This window comes from Panulirus ornatus, chromosome 52 (assembly GCF_036320965.1).
Source record: "Panulirus ornatus isolate Po-2019 chromosome 52, ASM3632096v1, whole genome shotgun sequence".
NCBI lineage: Eukaryota > Metazoa > Arthropoda > Malacostraca > Decapoda > Palinuridae > Panulirus > Panulirus ornatus.
The window spans coordinates 14,005,794-14,032,137 of record NC_092275.1 but is presented as its reverse complement, the minus strand read 5'-3'; the positions used below and the strand labels follow the sequence as shown (position 1 = coordinate 14,032,137).

Genomic DNA, 26,344 nt, shown 5'->3' with positions numbered 1-26,344 from the left:
TATCTTACTACTGACGACACTCCAGGTGATGTTAGCTCGGATTTTTACCATGTTCACTCATTCATAATTTTCTTCCAGCTTCAAAATATCCTTTCAAGTTTTCTCCGCTGCCAAGCACGACATCGAGTAGTCTATGTACAATATTGATTCACGTAGAGAAAATGAACATGGCGTGGCATGGTATAGCATGGCATGTCAAAGCATGGCATAGCATGTCATGATGTTATATCTTCTTTCATGCTTTCCTTTAACTTGTAAAACTTTTGGGAAGTGTATATTTTGTGACGACACTTGTGGGAAAGTGGCCCAGTATCTTGGCTTTCCATTTTCTGTATTTGTCTCAGCTGCTGCGGAGCGCAGTTAGAGGTGTTTCAAACTGGTCACCAGTGGTAGAGCATCATGCCACCCTCGCACCAACACCACATATCGTAACTCATACAACTTGTTATGTATATGTATATATATATATATATATATATATATATATATATATATATATATATATATATATATATATATATATATATATATATATATATATATATATATATATATATATATATATATATATATATATATATATATATATATATATATATATATATATATATATATATATATATATTTGGAAGGTTTGTTGGAAGAGGTTTGTTAATACATGATGAAGGAGATAAGTTTGGGAAGTTTGAGGAGCACAACGTCTGATCAAACTTATCAATATGTCAGGAAATTGAATCCAGAGAGATAAGACAACTGAGACGGAACAGAAGCTCGAGGGACGCGTCATTGGTGGTGTGCAGGAAATCTAAAGACTCACAAATATCTTCGCCAGAAACCAATTATTTTGGAACGCTGATAACTGTTGAAGACACGCAGGTGCATGGTTAAGATATACGAGAGTCAAATATTACAATAGAGGAAAATATAAGAAAGGTTTGGTTGCATCATGTACTGTGATGAAGAACTGTTAAGGGAAGCAGACCATAGTTTAAGCAAGTGCAGAAGATTGTACCCACGGGATAACAATATAATAGTCCCAAAAACACGCTGGAGCATAGGTCAGGACCCATTACCAGATATAAGCCGTATTGTTATAACTTGATTGTTAGAAGTCTTAATGATTTTGGCAGCCAATAGGACTGAAGCCCACATAACCAACCCAGTCACTGGGAGCCAGCCCTGGACAACCATACTCTTACAAGTCAAAACTCAACGGGAAAGATTCATGTACAATGCATGAAACTACAGAAACCTGAAGACAACTGACATCTGATGGTGTCATCTGCCCTCACTCTGAGCACGTACTTACTGTGCTGTTGTTGACCCATCACCACGTAACTCAAAACTGTTGTTCTTTGAGTAAAATTAAGTTTCACTTCAGAAAATACCTGTCGTATAGCTAGTTCATGCGGGAAGCCACGGTGCCGCTGACGGCCCGATGGTTGATTTTGAATCATGAAAGTCGACCCGATAAGTTCTGTGGGAATTGTTCCCTGGTGGACCAGAACTGCTTCAGGTAGGGCGAGGTTCCTCAGCCACACCGTCTGCATCCTCACCTCATATTGGGAGGTGTGCGTGAGACGGTTGTTTGTACACAGGGACGTAGGTTATGAGGAGTGCTGGGAAGACGAAAAACATAAATTAGATGACGTGTGAGAAAGCAGCAGGAAAACAAGATCTCTGCGACCTAGTCTGTCCTTCAGAGTGAGGTGACCAGACCAGGTGCCGTGAGCCTGGAGGGAACACACTGGACCGACCTACTCGGGAAAACAAACAAGATAACACATGAGATACGGTATATTGGTTGGCTGCCAGGATGACCACCGGTGCTCAACACCTCAGTATCACCATTCCTTACCTCAGAGACACTCACACCTCACCTGAGACGTAACGAGCAATGACAGTACTGTCTGTGGCTAGGCAAATACAATTGACGAAAAGTTTATATATATTATATATATATATATATATATATATATATATATATATATATATATATATATATATATATATATATATATATATATATATATATATATATATATATATATATATCGTGTATGTATGTATAAGCTCCCAGTTATTATTGTTATAGAACAAGAATTAACCAGGCAGCAGAGCGGGAGAGGCAGCGACGTAGTGAAACGTGGCAAAGGATCACCGTAGAGTTTGTGCGGCCGTTGCTCGCCCGGGTCGACGTTTATGGTTGCTCTGTTCTACATTTCACTTTAGTAAAGGTTCTCTCCCAGGGAACGGCACTTGTCCTCCAATTGTAGTTGGGATTTTCTACCATTGTACAGTAGGGAATAATTCTGAATATAATATATTTTTGGTAAATATACGGTATAGTATCTATATGCGCATACTTGTATGAATATCATTATTATTATTATTATTATTATTATTACTATTATTATTATTATTATTATTATTACTATTATTATTATTATTATTATTATTACTATTATTATTATGATTATCATTATTATCATTATCATTATTATGATTATCATTATCATCATTATTATTATTATTGTCATTATAATTATTATTATTATTATTATTATTATTATTATTATTATTATTATTATTATTATTATTATTATTATTATCATTATCATTATAATCAGTAGTAGTAGTAATAGCTGTTGTTGTAGCACTAGTGGCAGTATCAATAGTATGGTTATCAGTATCTGTTCAGTCCTCAGGTCTATACTATTTTCCTTGAGTTATCTGATGGTAGTGATAGTGTGGTGTAGTGACAATGGATACACATGCGTTACCTACTGACCAACAGCCACTACCATCCACACTGTAGGTGTTTCCTTTGAAGGCCACTCTGGCATAGACTCGTTTGTTTACTGCCATCTAACTTGCACGTAAACTCACGACCTGATAAACAATAACAATAAATGTTGCCCAAATGTGGCGGTTGCCGGGCGGGATTCCGTTACTAGGCATAGTTCAGCAGCTGGCCACATGAACTGTTTGCCTTCCTGGAGGCACAGAATGCTATCTGACAGACCTCACTATCCTCATCTGACTGCATCAATGCACAAGGATAATGGTTTCACTCCAAATGATCTCATGCAATTAGATCATCTTGGAAACAAAAGCAAAAATAATGGAGAATATATATTATATATATTACTTACGGCAGCTGCACACACTGTCAGATCAGGATACAGGTGTACTGTACCATACCCTGGAGTTCTGGTGATTACAGTTTTATTTACCATCATTTCACGTCTGTACCGCAGCTGAACTTTGTAATTACTGGATAATGTCAAGTAAACTACCGGAAGACGATGTCATTTGCATTATATCCTCACACGATGTGAACTATACGATCATCATTAGATGTGGAACATGTTATCATAATATGACGTCGGCCATGTTATCATAATACAGTGTCAAGCATGTTATCATAAGATGATATGGGACTGCAGGTCGACGTCTCATACATCACGGAGGGAAGAGATGTTAGTGAACCGTATGCATATTCTACAGAGAAAAAAGTTGAGAATTCCAAGATTTTCTGATAAATACTCAAGCAAGACCTGGGAATTACCGTATTCCTGTAGAAACAGCGCAACACATGAGCAGGAAGAACTCAGTAGTGTAAAGGGTGAGGGTAAGATGGGTCGAGGAATGAGTGACCTCTACCAGAGAGCGAGGATGACTTACACACAAAACACAGCAACACCCAAGTTGCTTTTTCCACCTCAAAGTAGTGGAAGGAAAAAGCAAATGTGATCTTAAATTTCACTTGGAACAAAAGTTGGATATTGGTAAGGGTGGAGGCAGCAAGACTCGCTGGGAGATGGAAAGAGGGTACTTGCCTGGAATGTCTGTCTGGCATGATCTGGAAACCTTCTGCTCATCTCACTCTCGAGAGTAGACAGTCATGGTCAAGTGAGTGACATGATCCTCGTGCAGCAAACAACACGATGGTGAGATGCATCTCTGTCTCAGAATACCCCAGCAATACTCTAACATCATCATTCATTGGTAAAAGAAAAAAGAAAATTGTCCAATACAAAAGAGAATGGTACATCGTCCTTCTTTGCGGGACGTTCTGTAAGGGTCGGTATGTTCTGTGGTGGCGCAGTTTCCAGTCTCATAAACAAACATTGTGTATTTTACGGCAGAGTTCAATATTTCATACACAGCCACTGTGTACATACTACGTCTAACCTCCTGTATGGTAGTAAACTATGCCAAATTCCAGCACTTAGGTGCTGAGATTATCATAGGCTGAAAAGGTCGTTTTAGAAATATCAAAAAAAAAAGAATAAAGGTTTCCTTGTCCCTTGCAAGTAATTTCCAGAACGTTTTTAAGGCTTCTGCTCCACACAGACAGGACGCTCACACAGAGCCTGCCGGGGTCTTGGGCCGGAGAGTGTGAGGACTCCCGCCACAGGCCACCAGCCACCTGTACTGTCCACACGCTCACCACAAATACTTTTATCTTATTACACACATTCTTTACAGTCTCATGTTTACCACAGTCTTCCTCGGCTGGGCTCTCTCTCTCTCTCTCTCTCTCTCTCTCTCTCTCTCTATATATATATATATATATATATATATATATATATATATATATATATATATATATATATATATATATATATATATATATATATATATATATATATATATATATATATATATATATATATATATATATATATATATGTGTGTGTGTGTGTGTGTGTGTGTGTGTGTGTATGTGTGTGTATGTGTGTGTGTGTGTGTGTGTGTGTGTGTGTGTGTGTGTGTGTGTGTGTGTGTGTTTGCGTGTACACAGATACATCCTTTCCTAAATTTTCTTGCAAGATTTAGATGATATAAGTCTCCATGCAGTCTAGGAGACAGAGCGGAGTGTGTACATGAGCCAAACAAACATTCCAAGTGCAGAGTTCTCACCTACCTGTGTACAGAGAGGCACGTCAGCCCACACCTCCTGGAGTTTAAGTGCCTTACGTAAGTGGAGATATCTCGTCAACTGTGAAGAAGAAAACACGTATTGTAGGATTACTCTTAATGGGAGCTGCAACTCTTGCGAGTTGAGTAATGTTTGAATGTCTTTATTTACATGAAAATTCTAGGAATCTTTATTAGTAGAATGGAGCTCGAAAGAAACCTATTTACCTTTCATGAAGATGTTGAAAAGATGAGTATTCGATCATGATGTGTTTATAACTTTTAGTAACCTCTGTAACTGTATGGTTAGTTAGTGTCTGTATTGACTATGAATTCCTGTGCACCACTGCTCGCCAGTTACGTTTGCTCAGATGCGATAAGCTTCCTGATTGAGGACGTCCTCATGGTATGAGTGTTATGCCACCGGCCCCGAGGACGAGCGTCTCCTGGGATAATCAGTTAGGAATAAGAAAGTTACGGTTTCAGACGATCTCTGAGAGGGGGAGTTGCAAGCAGAAAACTGTTGAATCAAGGATGTCACTATACACACATCACTAAGTACAACATACTCCATGAACATGCACGATTAACTATTATTGTACGTTTCGTTATTCTGACCTTGTTAATCAACAATGAAATCATGTGAAGAAATTTACACGGGTACGAAGTGAGCCTGTAGATGCCAGAGGAGTGTTTGAGTATCACAAACGAGTCCATACGAGGCAACCACCGCCACCAGATCCTTGGCTGAGGCACAGCTGCCATCGGCAAACAAACATTTCTCTAATGACTGAGTGAAGTTTACAGAGTGTGAATATCTAGTTTAGTTCCAGCCTTATATCTTCTACCAGCCTCCCTCCACATGTTATGCAAATGTTCATCAACTGACCCTTGTTAAGTTTAGTGGGTGTGAGCAGCCGTCTCTCTTCACAGCATGTACCTTCCTTTACCCTGCCAATATATCGCATGATGCTGCTTAACTGCTTGCCTCACGGCTTACTAGCCCATCCAACAGACTGGTCACCTGAAGGGTTTACAGTCGTTCCTTGTCGAACACAAGTTCTCTATCATCACTAGCCAGACTCGTAGTTCTATTTGCGTCCGACTTTCTTCTTGAAAAGAACCGATGTAAGGAAATCACTTCTCCTACCCCAGCCTGCTTCCTCTCCTGTGGTGACTGACTCACCCCTTCTTACGTCAGTTCCTGTAGTCATCCGGATGCGCAGCTCATCTATGACCAGTCTGTGCCATATCTTGCTTCTGTGTCCCACTAGGTAATAACTGTTACCTCCTGCCCGGTTTAGCCCGAGTCTCTGTAGGTATCATCTACTTCTCCTCCATTTTCATCACCTGTTCTTGTTCACTACCTTCTCAGAACTCGCCAAGAATACCTTCCCAAATTTCTCATGTAAAACCCATTTCTCCAGCCAATAATCAGAAGGGATAATCATAATTCTAGCCTCCTACAGACCCTTATTGTTCCACTGGGTCGTGAACAGGGAGTCACGTAATCCACTACAGTTATAACTCTTGAATATAACTGAGTCAAGGCTTCTTGTATGGTAAAGAACAGACCTGATTTCGTCTGATACACCTGAATAACTAGATCCTGAACCCTCTAAAGCTTTACCAGACCCGGTTTATATAATATCTAAACCTTCTGTACAACACAATATGGATGATGGAACCCGCATGGCTCTACACAGCTAGTATAATACAGTGCTAAACCCTCCTTACTATACAGCCTGGTTCAGCTTCGACTGCTACTCAGTGTTTACCCTGTAGTTTAGCTTTGCTTCCCAGGAAGGTTTACTTTCTGTGTTAGTAAGTGCCATCTGAATGTGGTTTACCATCTTCCTGGGGTTAACTGTGTATCAAGTTACATGTTTCCCATCTTGTAAAATTTTACTTCGTAAAATTTTCCTTTCTTGTTAAGGTTACCATTCTGTAAAGGGCCGCCACCTCAACCATGATGTAAATGTTCACACTATATCTACAATATGATTATAAACAGTAAACTTAACCTCACAGGAAACTCATCCAGACTCTGAGAGAAGCATCTTGGGTCCTGCAGCTGCAGAACTAAACGTGACTTGCGAAATTTGCCTTTGATACATCTGTGCATTCATCATAACTTGTCACATCCAACGTCACATCTGTTCCCAGGACGCCACTCCATAACCAATAGTGACGAACTTTGAGGAACCAGGGCATAAAGACCAAAACAGCCTGGGCCTCGAAGAACCATCTATCATATCTGGTAAGCGAGCACAATGAACCTTCAGCATCCCTGGATAGGGACTACGATGGCCTAAGTCTGCCAGAACTTGCACCATCAGACAATCAATCAGCCTCAGAATCACCAAAAGCCGCCGTGATTAATGTGACACTGCAGATGGTCCTGATAGTGATTACGGTAAGAAGAAAAACCGGAAGATTCCATCTTGAGACACCATTACTGCTTTATTACTAACTAAACATAGTACTCACTTCTTTCTTACTACTTTCTTCATATATAAATTTTCTTTCTCTTCTTCTTCTTCTTCTTTGTAGCATCTTCCCCAGAGTTGTTCTGGTACACTGGACATGAAGAACATGACACACTTGTACATATGTGATGATCCTCAATGATAGATGTGGTTAACTTTAGCATTTGGAGGCAGCAACTCATCATGGTATTCAGGAAGACTTCCTCTCCTCCTTCTAAGGATGAAGACAGTAAACACGTACGTGGCCATTGTGTCCAGCCTCACCTCTAGGTCCAGCCACTTTTAAAAAGACAGATAAGGATTGTCCAGCACGGTCATCCACGTTAGTTTAAAAAGAAAATTTTCACCGGGTTATATATTCTTTTTCCAGTATATGTCTGTTGACGGATGTGGTATCCATCTATTGCTAGATGATTAACAAACTCCTTTAACATACACTAACCCTGAAAGCCTCTAGATATATGGTTCTGAACAGGAAAGTCACCAACTATGGCAAACACAGCAACTGCAGCCACAAACAACCATTGGCACGATGATCACTAGAAATAATATCTTCCTCAGAACGAAAAGTTTGGTGGGCGATACGAGGTATGGTGTTACGTGTTACAGTGTTGTGGTGCACGACCATCAGTATCATGGTACGACAGTATCATTACCCTTTACTTACTGACGACCTCCGGGTCATAACGAACTATAAACTCACAGATGACATGATCTTTACATCTGTCATCCCTTATGTAGTACTTGCCAGGGCTCATTCTTCCCCCAACACACCAACTCACTGTCAAATCCATCTCCATTGTAAGTTTCCAGCGATGGTACACTGGGGAGGAAAACTGTTATCTAAATCATCCACAGTAAGATATTAGCCATAAGTCACCGGCAAGACAATTTCCAATACTTCTGCTCTTTGACGACGCTCACATGGCATCATCTCCCTACATCAGTATTCTGGACTGCCTACAACCAACAATATCTCTTACAATCCTCACATCTCAGAATTTTTCATTTTCCCGCAAGTTTTGAATCGTCTGCGGGCCTGATATATTTTTCCTCCTCAGTTGCTTCTTCTCTTCCAGAATCATTTCCTTCCTCAAAATGAACTCTGCTCTCACGTTTAGGACGGTACATTCCGATGCGTCTTGGCACCAAATGACGACATTTAGTGTTAAGTTATGAGCCTTAGAGAATATCCAGCACTTTCTTCCACTCTCTCTTCTCTCTGGATGCATCGTCCAGCGCCTGGTCTTCCACAACTCTGATAGTCAGTGTTGCTGTGATGAGATTCAGGATAAGGTCATACAACTGACTCATTCCAGATGTTGTACTTGTTTTCATACATCGCTCATGCCTTCACACAAACCATAACATCTCTTATAGTTATTGCTCGCATATCTCGTGGGTGATGATCCTCGCGCTACGTGATATCCCTTAAATACTATCAGCAGTTGCCAAATATAGAACATGGATACATTATACATAATCTCACATTAGTAACACGCAAATATAGAACATTTCTGCTCATAATACAACACCAGCTGTTGTTATCCTGCCAGTTCACATGACACAGTACTTGCTGATATATTCCTGCCAGTGTACATGACACAGTACTGGCTGTTGGTTATTATGGAGACTTTTCTTGGATTCTAATACTTCGTCCTTCACGATGGGGTTAAGTCCATGGTACTATATGTATCCGCGCATCTAAGGGATTATTAGAATCTATGGGATTAGTTTGTCCTCGAAGAAATCTTAGATATGATCAAGTTTTTGGTCCAATGATGCATGTTGTTCGTGTTCTGATGTCAGCAACAAGACATGCATGAAATCTGTCCTGCCTCATTGATGACTTACCTGCGGAGAGTCCTCTGTGTTGCCGGTATGTGGTCATAGGATGTTGAAGCCTTTAACTCCATGATAAGATACTCTTCGTTCTCCTTTATGGAACATAAGACCTGAGCAGTGAATGCCAGCATGAATGAGAAAGCTGGAAACTCTCAACGTATGTATCAAAACAAGATGATCGGATGTTACTCGAGATATTATCCCTTAAGGCCAAGGAATCAGCCTTGGAACTTTCTACTGACTTAATAACGTCACCTGCGACCCTCCGACATTGGAATTATGTGCGAAGACAGTTTCTCAAAAGTTGATGCTTATATTAGGAATATATTCTGAGAGGAAGACTACCAAGAAAGTAGACTAAAAAGACGAACTCAAGCTTTTCTTTTTCGACAGGTCGAAGTTCTCCGAAGAGGACTTAGGGGGAAAGGAAGTCGGTCGGAGCATTCGTCTGCACGGAACCCTCCAACACACATCAGAGGCTTGTCGACCTTTAGGACTCTCCAACAGTTGTATCTGACGAAGAATAAAGACAACAGTTGTTCACTGTTGTAGCTTGCAAGATTGACGTTCCTACAGCCAAGCCAACCATCTGAGTGACACAATATTCAAACCACGATAGCGACACGCCCCTCTCCCTCCCTACTCCTGTGCCAGGGACACGGGGCAGTACAAATCTCACAGTATAATCCTGGTCACAGCCTCTTCTCTTCCTCACCATCACAGCAGTGCGCCATTTGCTGTAATTACTGGGAGAATGAACACCATCTACCAAGGACTAAACTCTCTCATAAATCTCGTCAGGGTTAATTGTGTAGTGGAGTGAATTGCTGGCTCAGAGAGAGAGAGAGAGAGAGAGAGAGAGAGAGAGAGAGAGAGAGAGAGAGAGAGAGAGAGAGAGAGAGAGAGAGAAGTGGAGAGACAGGCAGAGAGACAGACAGAAGAACGAAGAAAACATTACGTACCCCACAGTGCAGGCGAGAAGCCACAACAACAGTGGGTGTATGGCTCCTACTACAGAAGTTGAGCCAGCCAGCCAGCCAGACATATAGCCAGCCTCGCACCGAGATGGTGGTAGGCTACATGAACCAGACACTCCGGCCCAGCTGTTCCTGTGGCCAGACAACAGGCACAGCTGACGGACTCACAACTTCTGCCGCTGTTCTCGCCTTGTGTTTATACCAACGCTTCAGACGACACATCTGCTAACCGACAGGCAGGGCTGCGTCACCGGGTTTAAGAGGACCAATAAAGCAGTAGGGCTAAGTAACAATTTACCGTTCTCTGTTTACTGCATATTATACATATATATATATATATATATATATATATATATATATATATATATATATATATATATATATATATATATATATATATATATATATATATATATATATATGATATAATCCTGCCCTCTAAGATCACATTAGGCCCTGACTTCAAGCTTGACTGTGTAGTGACATACGATGGTTTAGACTGGAAGAGTCGTGTCATCACTATCATCGAATCTTTCTCATACTGTCTGTACCTTACTAGACGTCCCACTAATTGAGCCCCAGAAATGTTTATACGATCTTCATTCTCCCTAAGTTCACGAACACCTCCCCAGCCTGGTTCTCCTCACGGACAGCTACACAGAGGGACCAGCTATAAAAAGTGCAGAAAATTGCATTCAGAATTATCCTGGGTCCTTCTCACACCATCTGCCAAGAGGCCCTCATCTTGCTGAACCTGTCCACTCTCACCGACCAACACCAGCAGCTCACACGGCAGCTTGGCAATAAAGTGCTGACAAACCTCCATCACAGAGATCTCCTCCTCCTCCTCCTCCCTCTCTCCTCTTCCCCCGACCCCGACACCCCTCCATTACAGACAGCCATTCGTCACTACAATCGACTTGTACCAATTAGGGTTAATACCGAGAGAGATAGAAATAATCCTTTCCATACCATTGTGAACGTCATGAATATAATCCATGAGCAAGTGCATCGTTGTACAAGTGAACAGCTCTGTTTGGTTAGGTTGTGTGGTGTATCAACCACTGTATTACTGTAACTATTCATCACTTAATGTTCAGCCAAATGCATGATGTATAAACCATACTATTTACTCTGTAAACACCCCTGTATACCTGCTACTCTGTCTACCTAAATGCGCCCCAAGTATGTGCTTATCCCAAGTGTGGATATATCCAGTTACCTTGATCTTAAACTCGTATGTTATTAGTTAACTAGTAACTGCTATGACCTCAGTCCTGTAGTATCCGTAATACCGCCACTGTGTATCATCAGGCATATGGCTGCCTGAATCCAAATAAATGTTATTGATTTTATCTATTTTACAGGCACACACGCACACACGCCAACCTTCCCTGTCAGATCACTCTTACACGCCTCATCCACACCCACCTCATCCTAATCCAACCCTTCCCCCGGATAAGCCACTGTCACTGACGCTGCTGACGGACGTGCCCAGCCCCCTGTCTGTCCGTGACACAGATGTAGATGTACTGAAGACTCACTTGACACATGAAGAACCAATCACAGTACATAAAGATCGATTCATTTCTACGTTTAGGAAGCAAATTTCGAGCAGTTACTCTTTATTCTACTGAGATGAAAATATAATATGAATAAATTCTCACAACAAAAGTAGCACATGCAAACAGCAACTATTGTTAATGTATATGAGAATGATGTGATATAGAATACGGTGTTAAAGTAGTCAACTTGCTGTGTACAGGGCTGGGTGTTTAGGAGGAACTTTCTTAAAAGACGAAAATATCAGAGGTTGATTGTAGCAGAGCTCAGCTCCCAGGGTTTCTCCACATAAACATCCAGTCTGAATGCGGCGTTCGCAATGCACAAAAGTTCAGCGAGGATATATATACACAGATTTCCTCACCAGATGGCTGGTGAGGAAATCAAACTGGCCATTTTGATTGTATGGATTTTTCCGTTTGCTTTCGCTCGACAAAATCTTTCTTAGTGAAAAAAGAATTATGTATATTGAGAGGAACATAAACAGGACCTAGGACTCAAGGAAAAAGGTTATAACATTTCGTGAAGAAAAGTTATAATTCAAAGCGCTTAATATCATGCAAATAAATCTACGAGAAATAGATTATTAAAAGATCAGAATAACGCAAAATGTAATCATCTATTTATTAAGTAGGTGAGTTATAAAAGTTGCGGACTGCCACAGGATTGAACAATCAGTCCGAAATTATCCAAAATTTCTGAGAATCTTTGATGGTAAGAGGATAAGACACGCAGTGATGGGACAAGGCTGAGAGAAGCAGTGATGGGACGAGGCTGAGAGAAGCAGTGATGGGACGAGGCTGAGAGAAGCAGTGACGGGACGAGGCTGAGAGAAGTAGTGATGGGACGAGGCTGAGAGAAGTAGTGATGGGACGAGGCTGAGAGAAGCAGTGATGGGACGAGGCTGAGAGAAGCAGTGATGGGACGAGGCTGAGAGAAGTAGTGATGGGACGAGGCTGAGAGAAGCAGTGATGGGACGAGGCTGAGAGAAGCAGTGATGGGACGAGGCTGAGAGAAGCAGTGATGGGACGAGGCTGAAGATAACAGTGACAGTTCATATTTGCGCTTCTGTCATGGAGTGAGGGAAGCACAGTATGGTGAGTGAGGTGTACATCTGTAGTGCTGCTTCAACATGACTTAAGCGGGGGTAGAATTAATACAAAGCTCTGATGAGAAGTTTCGAGGAATGTTGGAGATAATAGTTACATTGAGGGAGATGGAGAGGAAATGATGGAGGAAAAAAAAACGATTTTGGTAACTTCATTACACGATGTAAGAAATAGTGAATCATATGTCATGCTGGCTGGCAGACAGATCGTAATGTGTTATGCTAGCGTGTCTGTTTAAGGTCACTTCCCAGAAACAGAGGCAGGTGACCTGAGATGAGACGAGAAGTGAACTGAGGAGAAGTGAGAGGTGACTTTAGGCTGAGGTGATCTGAGGGTTTCAATAACTGACCGAGACAAGGAAACAATAGTATATCATGGATACTGTTATGTATAACTGACCGAGACAAGGAAACAATAGTATATCATGGATACTGTTATGTATAACTGACCGAGACAAGGAAACAATAGTATATCATGGATACTGTTATGTATAACTGACCGAGACAAGGAAACAATAGTATATCATGGTTACTGTTATGTATAAAGAAGGTCAAACTGACGATGTGATTCACAATATACTGTGATGAAAATATGTGAGCAATTGTTACAGAATGATAAGATGAACGTCACCATGTCTATATAAAGGACTTGTGTGTAAAACAATGCGTCTCTGCTACATTCAGATAGTTTGAAATAAGTAACAAATGGATGGAGGATGATACATGAATTATATATTCTGATGTGAGAGAAATGATTCGTGAAAGCATGAAATGGAGCAAGAGAGTCTCTGGGGCATTCAGAGGACGTAATTATGCAAGAATATCTGGCGCAGTTTTGGTACACGAGATGTGAGGGAACAGGTGAAAGAGAGAACGATGAGGAGAGTGAGTAAGGAAGGCTCTGGGAGAGAGAGAGAGAGAGAGAGAGAGAGAGAGAGAGGAGCTGGGCTGGACCAAGACGTGAGAGGTGTAGTAGTAACACGGGTGTTTACAACATCTGAATGGCCCATAATCATTTCAGCTCTGGAAACTGTGTATCGGGAATGAATAAATTCTATGCAGTATATATATATATATATATATATATATATATATATATATATATATATATATATATATATATATATATATATATATATATATATATATATATATATATATATATATATATATATGTGTGTGTGTGTGTGTGTGTGTGTGTGTGTGTGTGTAAGTAATAGCTGATAAGTCAGGTTACATTGACCAATACCGAAGATCATTCGAAAGAAGAGGTTTTATTTCTTCTTTATGATAAGATTTTGTCTGGGTGCTGGATGATACAAGTAATTACTCTCAGTATTAAAGCATAATTATCTCTGGAACATTACCCCAGCCTCCTGATATGTGTGATAAACATGGATTGTGTCGCGAGGGCAGCTATCAAAAGCAAATTACCTCATCCTTCAAGATGGAAAGAAAGGCTGAGTGAAGCAACCTGGTAATAAAGAAGTTTATTGGATATATCCCTCAGCGCCTCAGAGCTTAATTGGCCGTGTGTCAGGTGGTCGTGTATCAGTGGTCGTATATCACATGGTCGTGTAGGACCTTACTGTGCACTGACCCGAACCTGTGGTCGTGCAGGACCTTACTGTGCACTGACCTGAACCCTTGGTCGTGTAGGACCTTACTGTGTACTGACCTAAACCTGTGGTCGTGTAGGACCTTACTGTGCACTGACCTGAACCTGTGGTCGTGTAGGACCTTACTGTGCACTGACCTGAACCAGTGGTCGTAGAAGGTATCACTGCTCTACATCATAAAAAGCTCAGATCAAGACATGCATCATAGCAGTCATGCAGAGGGCCAGTCACACTTGCCACTGTTCACATGCCCTGTGGTTATGATCTGTTGACGGGTATTGAAGATGTGTTCTCAGTCTATGCTCTCATTTGAGAGGCTTAACGTATTTGTTATCTAATGGAACCTGTTTATCACTACTAAGCAACTTATGGATCATATTAGAGGTCAGGTAGATAATCTGTCGAGAGTCTACAAATGGGCCGTCTATAATGTTCTACCAATGGATTATTGTAGATGCCATCCGTACGAGTCATCTGGTAACTCTGTAAGTTAAGAGGGTTGGTATAACCCAGACCTAAGACGCGTTAAAGATATCATAGGGAGATGGTCCTCGAAGTTCTAAAGGCGTTTTGTTTTGATAGTTCGTTGAAGCGATCCTACAGGTTGGTCTTCTGGGAGATTCTACAGGTGTCTCGTCCGAGATGTTCCACAGGTGAGTCGTTTGGAAGTCCTTATAGGTGAGATGTCTGGGATATCCAGCAAGGATGTCGACTGAATGGTTCCTACTGGGTAGGGAGATTCTGAGGCCCCTTTAAAGGGGCCTTTTAGTGGGTCATTTGGGAGGTCCGAGAGGTGGCTTTCAAAGAAACAGGTAAACTGTCCAGAAAATCGAGACCTTTACAGAAAGAGTCATAAAGGAAATATTGAAGAAGACTCGTTACCATAAAGGCAAAACAGCTGAAAGTATCCTGAGTTCACTTGACCAGAGGTCAGTCTTAGGTGACACCAGGGATCTAATAGTGACAGTGGTTGACAGTCACAACACATACGTCCTGTTCTAAGACATCAACCCAATCTTAAGTGTCGCTCCTGAGAGCAGATGCTGTAATGCCTGACGCACAGATCATGTTCTAAACAATGATGTGCGTTTGTAGGATACAGACTCATTATCACAAATTTTGATATGTGGTTGGTATGAAGGTCATCTTTCATCTCCTGCATTCATGTCATCATAATTTTCATTTGATCTTGCTTTACAGACAAAGCATTTGCTCAGAAGATGACGATGTTGGGAATAGTTCGTGCACAAGTTAGACAATGGTCTTCAGCAAAATTGATAACTTTTATAATTTGAGTAAGATTTTGATGGCAAGTTCCTCCTCGAATTTTCTCTGGAATTTCCTCTAGTCTTTCAGCTGCCATCAGCCATTAGTTCTATCGCTGTTGACTAAGTAATAACAAACAATTCACACACTTGATCATTCTTCGTTGTCTAGCCATCTTACACTGTCATGTTTGTGGATATTTTGTCCATAAAAGCATGGAGTTACGCACGTCGCAAATTGTTCGACAGTCCTGCTTAGCAGAGCTCACGTCCAGAGGAGAGTGTATTCACCAGAACATGAAGATAAAAGAGAAAAAAAAAGAGAAAAAGAGTTTTTCAGCAAAACTAACGTGTGAAAACTTAACTTTAGAATCAATTCAAGCTCAATAATCGAGCTGGGAAACTTAGCAAATCTATACTAACTTTACAGATTACACATTTCCGAAGTGATTTACCAAGATTCTGCGCACAGACTTCATCTGCAAGTTTTATTCCATCTCTGAGAATATATTACGTAGGAATTCTTACTAGGAGGAGGGGTAGGGGAGGGGTTAGTAGTACTAGATCCTAATCAACCATGGTAGCTAGACGGAGGATTATTGATGTCAGAACAGAGCTGATAGTATTAGTGAGCGGGAAAATCGCAAAGTCTAGTCGTAAGATTGGTTCCTGAGCCTCAGGCCCAGTCGACATTAGGAGAGGGAGGGCAGGCCACAGATTCTGAGGCAGGGTAGAAGCCTTTGGAAAGCACGGGACGCTGGACACAGGCAGAGACTGTGCGACAGAGGCAAGTGAGCGGCTGGCCGGGAGGGGCCCCAACCATCACTGTTGTAAGCAAAGCTACACTTGTCGGCCTTTGTCAAAAATCATCATTTTATGTAGATGTGATCTAATCTTATCTGGTCATTCATAATACTGTTAGCGATATATTATCAACATCTTCAGGTCAGCGCTGTAAACTGTAGCAATGTTACAGTCATGGTGTAACCCAGAAGTCTTGCCCTGCTACCTGCTACGTGTTGCAACTGCCTCAAGTGTATATGATGTGTTCAGGATGGAGAATTATGTTCACTTCATTTCATCTCGGAGAATTTCTTACCCCTATATCATATCCTATTACAATATCTGTTCTTACTATGAATTACTGTTAACTTTAAGATGGAAATGTCCGTAGTTCCAAAGGCTTGCTAACGTGGAGAGCTCCACGATGATTTGAATTCATTAAACTTTGAAAACTTCAATGTTCCCACCAGCAAATGATGATGTGATAATCTCACATCAGCTATGTAGTCTTGTAGCAACAGTTGCTCCGCTGGTCTGGCACTATATTCACCCGTGTTGAGGGGGTCCGGGGCCTGAGGCTGCTGCCGCTATGTGCTCTGAACCGTTAAATCTGCCTTCAATACCGCCTTTGTTACAACGCTCCCCAGTCGTGTTATGAAGCTAACAACGGCTCATCCACTTAACAACCACTGTCACTATAGTCGGGAATACCACCAGACTACGTGAGTGCATCGACCTTTATCCCGTGCGTGGCGAAGCACTATCTCCCATACCCTCGTGTCATGTGCATGCCTCTGATATCAGAGAAAATTATTAATGAAACGCAAGGCCACTCACTCCCTCCCTGGGAGACGTTGTCGTGCGTGTCACAGAGGCAACTTCAGCCACACGCGGGAATGACAAGGTAGTTCATAAAAAAAAAAGAAAAAATCCCCATTAAAGTGAATATTTCAAACTCGTATGACGTAAGATATTCAGGAGAATCATCTAAGAGCGTGCTGCGGAGCAAGCTGACACGAACCACACATTCGTGCACGATGTTACGGAAGAACCATCCAGCGACCGTGAACACGTAGGTGGCAAGCCAGGCTACGAGACGGTCTGCCAACCATCCACTGAACCTTCTCCAGCTTGAGGACACTTCCATCAGTTGCTGGTCGTCGTGAAAGATTCACATTCCATCGTAAATCCATATTCCCCATCGAACACAGGCGGTGGGGGCGGGACCTGCCTGCTGGAGGCTCCCTGACGCCTGTTATCAACCACGGCGCTGTACTATCAACGACCAGTACTGTGGTCTATTACTGCTAGAGTCCAGACGTAACTACAGATGCGAAGGAAAAAAATATATCATTTAAGAGCTCTGCTTTGGCTACGTTGTCTTCAACCAAGTCATTGTTTTACATAATCAGTGAACCAATTGTCTGGATAACGAATCTCTTGCTTTTAACACAACTACGAAGCTCCTTATGGTCTGCTGTGGTATATTCAGCAATATACGCATCTTGCTAACCTTGATTTTGGCTACAAGTCTTCCAGTTTCCCTACGCAAATTTACATGACTGAGTCTGTCGTTGGTTATTGGTCTTTTTCATCTCTTATGCGTTACTTTCCTACAGAAGAGCGATGTATTCGAACCCTGGAAATATTTCTAGATCTTTAAATATTCCCTAAACCGTTGACGACCAGGTCATAACAACATCGATTTTGGGTAGAAAGCTTTCCGCTTTGCTCGAGCTACGACCTGACCCTGATTTGAAAATCTTTCAGTTAATCCATTAGATATCCGCTCAGTAACTTAACATTCCCAGAAATGAATATTCTAATATTCCCACGTTGCTCTGAGTATCTCTGCGAAACGTGTAGTGATTAGGAAGACGAAGATTCATGAGTAAAGGGGTTAGTTGAAAGGGCTGATGGAGCTGGATTGAAATTGTGGGTTGAATAGGAGGATTCATGAGTGTAAGATGGTAGCCGAAGGTCCCCAGGATAAGGATGGGAAGCGCTGGGATAAGGATGGAGGAGTTGGTGGAGCGACGGGGGAAGGAATCTCAGGAAGGGCCCCTTCCTCCTGCAGGGATAGACGCTCAGAGGGATATGTTGCTACGGTAGAGGAGATCCTCCCATCCTGGGATAATGACGGGTGATCCTCCCGTCCTGGGACTACAGGACAGTGGAAGGGGTAGTCCCATCTTGGGACTGTAAGTCCAGGAGGCATGTGAGCTGAGAACGCCGGTCCCTGAGACTTGGTAGATGTGACGCAACCAGTCGCTGTGAAGCAGCTGACCCTGGGACAGACAGTCGGTGGGACCACCTGACCCTGGGACTGGGAACTCGAAGCCGTGGTGTGGGTGGTTACCATCCTGCTCGGGTGGTCTATGGATCCCACATATTCCTCATAATATCGCATTATGATTGTCTTTCGTCATGTTTACTTTAGCGGGCCACTTAGACCACAAATGAATCATTGTAAAATCCTATTTAGAACTCTTTCTAAAGTGCTAGTTTCTGGTTAGGATTAATTATTAAATATTGTATCTCTTAATTCTGTCAGATGTGCAGTAGCAAATGTGATTCATATGTACACTTTTCCTTGACTGTTGGTACCGTTCCATATCATGTGTACATGGGTCGTTAACTGTAAGTACCATTCCATATTATTTACTTTTAATTAATTAGGTCATAAACAACACGTGTAGTTAAAGCTTCGCTGTATTATATTTCTGATATACTGCTGAATATTATTGGTGATACATTCAGGGATTCAGCATATAATGTAAGGGTACAATACATTTAAACATTAATTATATAGATATATACCAAAGTCAGTCAGAATGATTTATACAGTATTATAGAAACTAAATATTTATGCAGACAGGTACATGCACTCATAGGCACATGCAAATATAAATACACAAATAAACACACACACACACACACATATATATATATATATATATATATATATATATATATATATATATATATATATATATATAAGGTTCAAGAGATAGGATACCAGAGGTGTAATGCATTCATCTTTCAGCATAACCAATTAATGATCGTGTGTGAAAAGTTACCTTTGATGAGGCTGGATTACTGGCAGTACAACCGCGCCTAAAAATTCCCACTCCAAGGAGTCAAATATCCCTGCTCTATATATATATATATATATATATATATATATGTGTGTGTGTGTGTGTGTGTGTGTGTGTGTGTCTGTATGTGTTGAGAAATACTTTTCCTACATGTGGCTCATCATGTAGGTAAACGCTGACAGAAAAAGAAACGATCTTTTATTGTACAGAAGAACGAGGATCTATAATGCAAGTTATGCAAATATATAATACCGGTAAATTATGCTCACGGAACATAGCTGAATAAGCTGCAACATTTTCACGGTAAAAATGTTATCAACCCTAAAGTTCGGCAATAACCATTCAGTAGATCTCCCTAAAATATTCATTGAAATTTTCAATTCTCGTTATTTAAAGAGTTAAACAGGCAGGCGGGAGTATATCTGGGACAGGGGGTCCCGAAGGGATATAAAAGAGAGGGTTTCTATACACTTCCAATGTGGAAAATTGTGCATTATGTGACTCTTTGTATACTAATGGAGAATACACTCAGTGAGAGGAAGTCTGAGTACGATTGTTTCTGAGAGTTGGTAACTGCATGTCATCCATCTGGCCTGGCTCAGGCATGCCCAACGATGGCTCGCCTGACTAACTGCATGACGTCTGGCCCAGGGCTACCTGCACGACTTGTGGACTAGGGTTATAGCTGCATGACGTCTGCCAGAGCTTAAGGTTAGCTGCATGACGCCTGGTTTGATAGTAGCTGCATGGCGTCTGGCTTAAGGTTAGCTGCATGACGCCATAGAGAATCATATAGGAAGGCGTCCTAATGAAGGCCATATAGAATTAGATAGAAGCATATAGAACCATATAGCAACATGTAAAACGGTTCTTTAATGAAAGCCATATAGAACCACACACAACAGTACTGTGATGAATGCTCCACCAAGGAAAAGATCTGAGTAAAATCCTTGTGAGGAGTCGTCCTGCACTATATTCCTCACCTGGCTCCTCTGCTTTACCTTCCCTTCTATCAACTCGTAAATCAACTGTGCCGAGCAGACACGGGGACAATAATAGAGCTGAGAAGAATGGAGAGAGAGAGAGAGCAACCTGAGGCAAGGCGGCAAGTTTTGGGGTTGTTTCCCAGACTGGGTGGCCTGGGGAACCTGGTAGTAATATACAGAGTCTGGCCGACGGGTCTTCGCCTACCACCAGACAAAAGGCGAGAGGCAGGTCTCACGGGAGTCAGAACCTGCCATAATGGTGACTCTCTCTCTCTCTCTCTCTCTCTCTCTCTCTCTCTCTCTCTCTCTCTCTCTCTCTCTCTCTCTCTCTCTCTCTCTCTCTCTCTCTCTCTCTCTCCCCTTTATTCTCTTCCATAAACCAGTCCCTCTTTCATTCTTCTACCCCTGAAGAATGAGAGACAGTGGCACACAGAGAATTACTTCAATATAGTTAGTTTAACAATCTGCTTTTTCTTCGGTACAAACTGCATGGGTAACATTCATATAGATTTATTATTTGTATCATACATGATAGTGATGGAACTATGATTACCATTAACTGATTGCAACACGTAACACATATCTAGTAGATATCAACACGGGCCAGTCCTGGGTTGAACCCACATGGATTCGAGTTCTGGGCGCGTCAGTAGACCCACACTCAACCCAGGTGTTCATCATCTCCTCGGGGCTGGTCGATAAATGGGTATCTGGAGTGGGTATGTGTGTGTGTATACATGTGTATGAGTAAAGACATGCTACGTATAGGCAAGGCTAGGAGACGGAGCAACTCTTTCCCCATAGAGTACAAATAGGTAATTACACACACACACACACACACACACACACACACACACACACATACACACACACACACACAAATACAAACACACACACACACATACACACACACACACACACCCACACGTGTGTATCACCAGTGTGATCACTTCGTGTGCAAGCGGCTGGCCTGATAGTGGCGTCTGTGGGTGTAGCGTCGCTCCTACTGAACATGACAGCATCTGCAATATCTACCCATGGCTCTATATCCCTGCACCACCCCTTCCCCCCCCCCCCCAGCCCACCCGCTGTTATCACCCCTGTTGTCTCTGTTGATGCAACAAACAGAGGTCGTGGGTCTTGCATACCCGGCGTTGAGCCTCGCTGGATGGGTACCGTTGTAAACAGTTATCGACAATCGAAGATCCAGAATCACTATCAATCGTGCTTGCTAGTGGTACTGTACTGCGTGAACTGGTAATTCTACTGTTCACTCACGCCATGGTGTTGCCGAACCAATGCTATCATCCAATGTGGCCATGACCCCACTGTTATCATCCCACTAGTAGTGGCACCACTGTTATTATCGTACGAGACTGTGTGCTGTACCTCTTCTGTCTACTGTGTATGTAGTTAGATGTTAACTGACACACACACACATACACACACACACAAGCACACACACACACACACACACACACACACACACACACACACACACACACACTACAAATAAGTAACTATGCACACGAGAGATGGGTCCCCATAAATGTAAAACTCCCTCCACGTACAGTACTAAGGATAGGGCCCCCTCGAGTGTAGTACTTTCTGCCTCCCTGTGCAGTACAGATAGGTTATATCACACAAGTCCCTACGTACCCAAGGAACTGTTACGTCCAGCATAACGAACACTGAAATTTATGGAGGCAATTAAATCACATAAAGGTTCCGTATTTTCATTGTCATAATTATTCATTTTTAATCTACAGTTTAAACATGAACTTCAAAAGACTATTATTTATGACTTAACGTGAGCTCTTCATACGGCTGCTAAATCTAATGACTGTTTTGCTAATTATGAGACGCATCTTTCCTGTATGTTTGTCAAAATTACAAAACGTTCCCAGAAACGTCTCACACATTGGTAAGCTTTGGCCAGCTTGACGTAAGCTTTTGACAGCTTGAGGCTCCTGCCGGAGATGGAACTCATCTAGTGGTCCCTGGATGGGTACTTCTCACTCAGGTGAACCTCAGATGGTAGACCCTGGACACCCGTGAAGGAGGACATCAATAAATCGATCCACCTCAGCCACAGGATTACTTATAGTGGTCGCCCAGTGAGAGTCCCTCAGGAATACTCCCTCACACGAGCATCATTCATTTGTTTACTTCGGCTCAGCAGCCGCTCTGAAGTAATCAACTCGTCCTTGAGTCTGTCACGCCTTTGTTGTCCTCTCCTTATCTTGTGAACCAGTCGAGGGACTGGCATAACAGTTTACACAGTTACTACTCACCGCTAGATTGATAGGCCGTCGTGAATCATTCCCAAGATTATAACACCAAGGTCAAGGTCACAGCAGGGGTCATTGGTATTTTCCGTGACCTCACCACACCTTTTGAAACAATGGAGAAATCAGGATGTATTCTGTACAAGTGTTACCCACACGCAGATAATGTCCTCTAACTCATTCCACGGCCGTGCCTCCAAGGCCAAGCAGTGGGTGGTGGGTCACTCGGTTGCAGTCTGCTTATACTATAACATCTGATTTAGTTCTGGGAAAGTTTGCCGCCAATACTCACCACTAAAGATAAGTTTTAACCCACTGCCAAGGTTGTACCCTCACGCTCAGGACCACAGTTCGTGTAACTGTTTTGTTTTGTTTTCATTTTTTCATCTGCAGGACATCTTTTGAACCAAAAGAAGGATTAGTATGATACTTTAAACCATAAGCATCATAACCTCCTCATCTTAAACAAATACTTTTCACTTGTGTATCTAAAACTTAATGATGTAACGATCATAATAAACTAGATATAAAACAATCGGTTTCATATCACTCTTCGATCTCATCCCACACTCGGTCCACACTCTCAACCTAACCTAACTTAAGCTGTTTCCTTACCTATTTGCTTAATGAAGCTAAACCTAATGCTGCTGTCTACATGGGGGACGGTGACTGTCCATCACGCATTCCAGTTTCTTTCCTTTTGAATTTGCCTTATTTGTCTTCGGTCGAGCTATAGATATATGTTTAATATTAGTAGTAACAATATTGATAAAAGCTATTTTGAATACAGATAGATAGAAACACAGACAGATGACAATAAATGTATTCAATTTGAAAACGAACTAAGTGGAAAAACTCAAGATACACTCTAGGGAGTTAACATTTTGGAAGAAAATTTGAAACAGACGCTGAAATGACCTCTTGTAGGCGAGCAGCATATGCTAATTAGCGTTCTACTTAGAAATTAAGCCATTCTGAGCACTGGAATGTGGCGCCATTGAATATAGTTATGCACCCAAAGTTCTCAGGAACTGCATTAGTAAGGTCATCCAAAGTTACCGACTGCTGGTATGGCATGTGTGAGGTCAAGTGTCTTGCCTGGTTAAAAACGTCAGCTGAAATTCAGAACATCTTCGATAATACCATTGTAATTATAACCTGCTTGATGAAGGACAAACCTTTTGACGCCCAGCTCGCTATAGTGACAGTATGATACAAAGGAGTACAAAGAAATACAAAGGAAGTTAGCAGCAACAGATCACTGGGTCTTTTAGGGGCTGTTTGTGATGGTGGTAGATATCAGAAACTCACAGAATGGTGTAGTAAATGTTACAAAGCCTACAAGTAATCCAGTAAAAACAACCTGGAAATTGTCATTTTGACTAAAGAGGCACAAATAATGAGAACGGTGACCTTGAAGTCATTTATCAAGTCTATTCTTCGACGTATCTGTAGCACTGCTTTCAATCACTCTACCTGGTAAATCGTCCCATATGTTAGCAATCGTTTGCTCAGAGGTTTGTATTTATTCTACGAGTAAAATCAAAGCATTTGATCACTTTGCATACTGGTATTAGATCAGATCTTAACCTTCTCTTGTATAAGGTGAATAGATTCAAGTCGTTTAATATCATCTCGTAAGATTTGTTTCTCAGTCCGGATATCATGACAGCTCGACGCTATGCCCTCTCCACTCTGCCTATGCCTTGTCCTCAGTAGGTTGACCAAACCTGAACGCAGTGTTCAAGATGTGGACTAATAGTGAACTGTAAATAGTAAGGATGATTTACCTAGACGTAGATTCGAAGGCTTTATCTATAAAACCAAGGATTTTATTCGCCATTTTCATTGCGTTTGTGCACTGCTTACGTGGTTTTAGATCACCAGTCACGTTTTTGCTTCACCGTTCTGGTCGGCACTGGTACGTATGTTCCCTCCGCTGCTTTGAAGGTTTTTGAGAGGCTTTTCCAAGCTACGTTCACGTTATTTTCGTTAACTATATTATCATCTCAGGTGGGCCTATCGAGGGCAAAACGAAGATCATTAAAATTTTCACGTTTAAAATTCGGGACTTTTTCGCAAGTAACATTTTTTTCTACGGGATTTAAATGGGCTTCAACAACTGTCGTGGTAATGACGAAGGATCATGATGATAATGATACTGATGATCATAGTGATGGTGATGGTGTGGTGGTGAGGCATTATGGTAACCACAGTGACAGTGGTCAAGATGGTAAATGTGATGGTGATCCCACTCAGTGGTGATTACAGTGGTGACAGTAGCAATTGTAGTTATGGGAGTGGCTATGATAACGCTGGGGAGGTATCCATTAACAATCATTGACATAAATACGTGAAGTATTTACACATATTGACTCTGGCTCCTGTGATAATGTTCCGCACTCAGGACAGCTCACAGCCCACGCTCTCAGCTCCACCTATTGACCCAGTGTCAATATTTACTTCAGTTCGTGACCCTGAATCAGTTTCGAACTGGAATCAAATTTTCAAATGTTGATTGTGTTTGTTCATTATCTAAATAATGTGGAAAGATAAATCCAGATTATCTTCACGTATGTCATCGGTATGCCATCTTTATTGAATATTTACATTCCATCATAATTCTCGTTTTCTTGTAGAAGTAATTTGCTGAGAAAATTTTCTCATCTTCTTCAGATAGATAACGTCCAACGACCCTTCAGATAGATTACATAATACGACCCCTCGGATAGATAACATCTTACGACCCTTCAGATAGATTACATATTACAACTCTTCTCACTTCTCTTGTGTACACATTTTCGTTTCATTTCTAAAGGCCCAACTTTTCAGGATAAGAATACCATGAGTACTTAAGTCACTGTCTATCTACTAACTTGTTATTGATACATCTATCGAGAACTTCTGTCAAGTGATCAGGAGATGGGTATAGTGCCATGCTAACTGCAGCATCCAATGTTGATACACGATTCTGTAAGACAAAGACCTAAGCTTGGTAATCATTAATGATCAAAATACAAAAAGCAATGATTAGCTGCATATGATAACCATGCTGTTAAGTTTTATTGCTAGCTATAGCAATCTATCTGTCTATCATCATCACTCCACACCTAAATCAATGGTGTGGATCAGATAGTGAACAACACGTACCCATCACAACACCAGACATACCATCCACAACCCATGCCCACTGTGTTAGACTCGACATGGAATGCCACATTTAGAACAACGCTTCTTACTATTCATGTTACATCACTTTGATTTTTCATGTGAGACCCCCGTTTCATGTGAGTCCCCCGTTTCATGTGAGTCCCCCGTTTCATGTGAGACCCCCGTTTCATGTGAGACCCCCGTTTCATGTGAGACCCACGTTTCATGTGAGACCCACGTCTCGTGT

At 41.6% G+C, this 26,344-nt stretch overlaps 1 protein-coding gene across 4 annotated transcripts in view; it reads right to left on the bottom strand.

The window, feature by feature from the left end:
• LOC139765092 (irregular chiasm C-roughest protein-like) overlaps positions 1-26,344 on the bottom strand; it is a 127,000-nt gene that overhangs the window by 77,614 nt on the left and 23,042 nt on the right. For all 4 annotated transcript variants that reach the window (XM_071692257.1, XM_071692260.1, XM_071692258.1 and 1 more), the window contains exon 3: positions 4,934-5,008. The gene's annotated coding sequence lies outside the window, so the exon portion shown is untranslated. The remainder of the gene's footprint in view (positions 1-4,933; positions 5,009-26,344) is intronic.